Raw genomic sequence first — 6,000 nt, 5'->3', positions numbered from 1 at the left:
ACTGTTGACCACAACATTTTACTGAATCGACTGGAGAGTTGGGTCGGACTCTCTGGTCCAGTGCTCTACTGGTTTGAATCTTACATAAAGAACAGGGATTTCTTTGTTTCAATTGGAAACTTCTCATCAGAGAGGTCAAAGGTCACATGTGGGGTACCCCAAGGTTCAATCCTAGGACCCCTTCTTTTCAATATTTATATTCTCCCACTGGCTAAGGTTATAACAGGACATAGGATTAGCTACCACAATTATGCGGATGATACACAGCTCTACATCACGATGTCACCAGGTGACTCTGAACCCATCCAATCACTGAATAGATGCTTAGAACAGATAAATATGTGGATGTGCCAAAACTTTCTCCAGCTAAACAGAAACAAAACTGAAGTTATTATCTTTGGACCTAAAGAGGAGTGTACCCGAATCAACGCACAGCTTCAGTTATTACAACTAAAAACCAGCGATCAGGCCCGAAACCTGGGAGTAGTGATGGACTCTGACCTGAACCTTCAGAGCCACATTAAGACAGTCACAAAGTCGGCCTTCTATCACCTGAAGAACATCTCTAGGATTAGAGGACTTATGTCTCAGCGCGATCTAGAGAAACTCATCCATGCGTTTATCTTTAGCTGCATTGATTACTGCAACAGCGTCTTCACAGGTCTGACTAATAAATCAATCAAACAGCTGCAGCTAATCCAGAACGCTGCTGCTCGGGTTCTCACTAAAACCAGGAAGATAGAGCACATGACACCAGTTTTAAAGTCCCTACACTGGCTCCCTGTAGCTCAGAGAATAGACTTTAAAATACTGATGTTAGTTTATAAATCACTGAACGGTTTGGCACCACAATACCTTAAAGATCTGTTATTGTTGTACCAACCGTCTAGACCCCTCAGATCTTCTGGTTCTGGTCTGCTCTGCATCCCCAGAACCAGACGAGGAGAAGCAGCATTCAGTTTCTATGCACCACAGATTTGGAACAAACTTCCAGAAAACTGTAAAACAGCTGAAACACTGGGTGCTTTTAAATCTCAACTTAAAACCACCTGTTTAGAGTTGCTTACGGCTAAATTAGGGTTAGAGTGCGGGTTTTGATGTCTTCCATGTTTTTATGTCTTTAATGTTTTTAATTTCTTCTTCTTTCTTTTCGACGTTTTAATGATGTAATGTTTTTTGTTTTTTTATTTTTATTGTTTTTAATCTCTCTCTTTCTCACTGATTATTTCTGTTTTTATTTTAATTATGTAAAGCACTTTGAAATGCCTTGCTGCTGAAATGTGGTATACAAATAAAATTTGATTGATTGATTTGATAATTCGCCGTCCTGTTAGCAAGCTGCTTTTAGTTGGATTTCTAAGCAACTTACACTTAAAATACATACAAAACTGAGTGGTAGAAGTTGGAGTGTATATGTGTGAATTTAGATGCCTGGTCAATAAAGTCAATCTTGATTTTATATTTTCAGAGAAATCTCTTCGGTCTCGGAGGGGATTTTGTTTTTCTTCATTAGTGTGCCGTTTACCAGCGGTTCAAAAACATCAGTGCTAATCAAGATACATGTTAGTTCTTAAAAATGCGTTACCTCATTTCTCATATTGGATTCAAAGTCTCTTGCTTTAATTATTTTTACTTGTCTGCTGACGTCGTTGCTTTCTTCAAACCCCCTCACCTCTCCTCGTCTGAGTCTGAGTAACTAGAGCATAGGACAGGGTTTCTTTTTTAATTTGATTTTCTAATGTTTGTGTACAGAAAAATATTCGATATGACAGTTCTGCATACATGAGCTGTCATGTATAACAATTCTGTATATATTGCTAAATAATAAACAGCAGTAAACAGCTGCTTTTGGTGAAGGAAAGAGAAAAACAAATGAACATGGTGTTTTTTCATGTTTATTAGTTTTATTAAAAAAAATTTAAACAATAAGATGTGTTCATTTTTATCATCAAGATTAATGTGAGCAACAAAGAAAGTCAGGGTATTTAATTTAAGTAGAAGTAAAAATACATGTAAAACTTAAAAAAAATCAATATTGAGAATATTCATAGCTGCTTCTTTCTTTTTCAGTGAATTATGACTACCACTTGTTAGAAAACATCCTGCTGTTCACTGGAAACGAGCGTCGACCAAGGTCACCGTCCTTGTACTGCACATTTCGAACATTTCTGCAGTTTGTTCTCCTCTTCAATCAAACTGAGGCATCTTGGGCAGCTACGTCTATAACCTCTGCAACAGTGTTTCTCCAGGAGAAAAAAACAAGTTTTTATGCTTTGCGTAAAAAATGTTTGGCAGATAAATGGGAGGTAATAATAAGATTGCTGCGCATTTTACATCTCAGTGAGAGGCTTGATACCCTCTGTTGTAGAAATTTTATGAAGGAATGAGAATCTGTTTCAATAGTAAGAGAAAGATTAATCTTTGTCTTTAAGTTTCTTTATTCGAAGGCAAAAGCGTTCGAAGACCCGTCTCACTGAGCGCAGTCAGGAGAAGAGTCCTGAACAACACACATCACATTGTTATATAGTCACAGCAAGGCAAAGACCCTCCCAAAGTCTGATGTTATCTGTCAGAAAGGGCAATTAAATAAAAGATCCAAGGAACTTGCAATTAAACTATGATGCATTAAACTGGAGGAAACTGAAAGTAGTTTGCAAACACAAGTTCTGAAAATTCACGTTTATAAAACAGAGTGTCACACAAAGGACAATTTTATCCACAATTTGAAGGAAACTAATGCTTTTTTGATGGAAGAAATCTCCCAACTCCACACTGAAAATAACCAGCTGAAAAGACAACTTCAAAAAACAGAATTGGCTCTTGACCAAAAAGATAAAGAACTCAGTTTTTATCGCCAGTCTAATTGCTACAGGAGACTAGTGCGTAAAGAAGATGACCTCAATGTTGACTGGATAGCAATTGAGCAGCATAACCCACTACAAACAGCAAATCAAAGTTTTACAAACACAAGTCTCTAATTGTAAATTTTCTGTGGACAGATTCAAAAATGATAACATGACTGCAACAAAAATAAAATTGATTGAACTTGACTATCAGGAAGCTTTTCATGACGTGCATTGTTGGAAAGATGAAGAAATTGGAACTAAAAATGGTGGTCACTATACAAATCTCATAAAGACATTAATTGAACTAGTAGGTAAAGCAAAAGTCCCTGCTGCCAGGTGTGGAAATATGATTAGAATTGTGGGAAGCAAAATCTTCCACAAAGAAATTCTGCCAGGCCAACTACCATCTGAACACACATCTCTACGCGTTGCTGATCATGTCCTCTCCAAAATGCATGCTGCAGAATGAACGATACACCATTCGTTTTACCTTCACAGTGATGGCACCACGGAACATAGGAAGTATTTGGGGCACCAAATTATTTCAATAATTTCTTCCAGGATACTGCAGCACTTTACTTTCATCGCCATGATGTCATCATCACCTTCTTCACCATATCTCACACAAAAAACAATCTGAAGTTGAAAAGTGTTGGCTGACACAAAGAGCAACGAAATCGACATATTGATAACTGCTTTGGGTATTTTCTATCACAAATTAACATTACCCTATTGGATGCTAGTACAGAGAGAAGTTTGATACCTGGACTTCTACAAATATGTTGAGAATACATATTTCCTTTAAAAATTGGTTTGATGAACCGAGCAGCTTATTGTAGCCTGAAATCAAAGTTTTTGATGATTTCAGTCTACCCATAAATGATGTTCTCCGCTCATTATGACAGACAACAAACTTCTACAACACACCCACTCCTCACATTAAATATGGTGCTGAAAAAGATGTCGGCCTCATTTGTGGTTGTAATCGAATGGTATCTGCATGAATTCCTTCAGGGTGGGAGGTATCGCAACATTCCCCAGGATTCATCAATGAGAACAAAGATGATGCATTTCAAGCTTCATAATCTGGAGGAGGCATGCTTTGGTAATCTAGATTTTAACCTCTTCAAGCGGCGGAATGCAGCCCTTCACCATCAGGCAAAAATAAATATGATCAAGAGAAACAAGACCATGAGTAATTGGTTCAAGCGCAAACTATCATATGAACAGAAAGAGCTTCTGAAAAAATCCTGCTTAGCCCAGAAGATCAAAAATAAGTCACATTGAGGTCAGATCTATCCAAGAAAGCCGAAATAGAAAGCTCCAAGATGCCAAGGATGAAGCAGACAAGTACAGAGGGCTTCAACGAACGAAAGGGAACATTGTCAAGGAAGTCAAAGAACATGGTGGTCCTTGTCTCACTCTGGGGAATGTTGATTCCCTGCTTTTTGGTGGTGGTAAACCTGCCCTGAAGGCAGAGATCAAGTACCAGTTTCAAGTTTCTTGTTGTTTCCTCAACAAGAAAAGCAGGTTCCCGAGGTGTCAGGTAGCCAATAAGACGAGGTATGTTGCAACTTGCAGATCTTTGCATAATAAAATAAGTTTTAACCTTACCCAGTATATTATAAATTACATCTACTCTATATCTTATAGATTTGCTAAATGGAACAGTGCAAATCAAACTGCAGTGCAGCGACTGAAAAACACAAAGGTTAGGAAGGTGTTGGTTAGAACGATGATAAACATTTGAAACTTTCTGAAAGACATTGAAATATTACAGTGTACTGGTTACAGGTCTGAGAACAAATACAAACCATACAGTGCCCATCTACACTCACTGAAATTAATAAGGACATGCTAATGAATATTCATTCATATTTATCTTAATCTTAGTTGACATAAACAGTTACATTTACCTATGACGCTGCAGTGTAGTGTAGCATTTATGATGCTGCACTCATGTTAAAATGAAGAAATCAATTTTTAAAATAAAGGTCTGTTTATCAGAAAACCTAAAGATAAAACTCAGGGAGGATCATGGTAGATTTAACAGATCAGTGACAGAAAAATAAAGCAAAAGGTGATTTGTACTAAAGATGGATTTTTTTTTTTAGAATTTATACATAATAAACTTCCATCAAATGGCTGGTTAAATCTTCCATTAAATACAAATATTTCAAAAAAAATTTATTAAATTCATTACATGTCCACATGCTGATAAAGATCCTGCACAAGTAATAGTCCAGTTCAGTTTAACCAGTTACCAATCCAAGAATCAACAGGCTGAATCAGTCATTAGCAGCTTTAGTTTAGTTCATGTAAGGCAGGGGTGCCCAAACTTTTTGAGAGCAAGATCTACTTTTTCTCTCACCAGCCGCCTGAGATCTACCTCATGACACAAAGACATAAAAATTGCAAATTAAACTTTATTGACTTATTTTATATGCGAATATACATCAGTTATAGCAGAAATAATAAAGTGACAGAAAACCTAATCCAGTTTCTTCCTCAGTGAGATTCTGACACTGGGAGCAGCTTACTGGTTTCTCAGTCAGAAGCTGGTTGCAAACCTGACGCCAGCAGGTGTCAGTCATGGTGGATCTGAAATTTGGTTTGATGACTGAAATATGAGAAACTACAGACTGATAGGAGGAACCAAAGAGCCCAATAAAAGGTAAAGGCAAATCTTCTGAAGTCGGGATATAATTAATTTAATTTCACATAATTATCGCGGTAGAATTTGTTAAAACTTAATGAAATATATTTGTCCTATTTGATGTTTGTTGTGACGTATGCTCACAAACGAACAAGGTAATTAGTCAAATTTTGTCGTTTATTGAACGTTCAGAAACTACAGCAGGTATAACGAGCCACAGCAAAGGTAAAACAACCCGAACAGACTATCAACTGAAAACATCTCCTACCTTTTTACTCTCGGTCTCTTTGTCGTTTAAGCACACCCGTTGCCGTGGCAACCGCCTGCACCCCGCAAACCGAGCAAAGATTACATTAAAAACACAACATTCAGTCCATTACGATATCAGGTTTCCAGGCTTGATATTTATTTCTCGATTATTAAGCCTCTCATGAACACAGCGGTGGTTGAGTAGCTAATTTAAACTCCTGCTCTGCTCGTCAGTCGATCTTTGAGTCG

Source organism: Poecilia reticulata, chromosome 12 (genome assembly GCF_904066995.2).
Source record: "Poecilia reticulata chromosome 12, P_reticulata-male-v2, whole genome shotgun sequence".
NCBI classification, from domain to species: domain Eukaryota; kingdom Metazoa; phylum Chordata; class Actinopteri; order Cyprinodontiformes; family Poeciliidae; genus Poecilia; species Poecilia reticulata.
The sequence above is the reverse complement of the archived record's forward strand: the minus strand, read 5'-3'. Positions refer to the sequence as shown.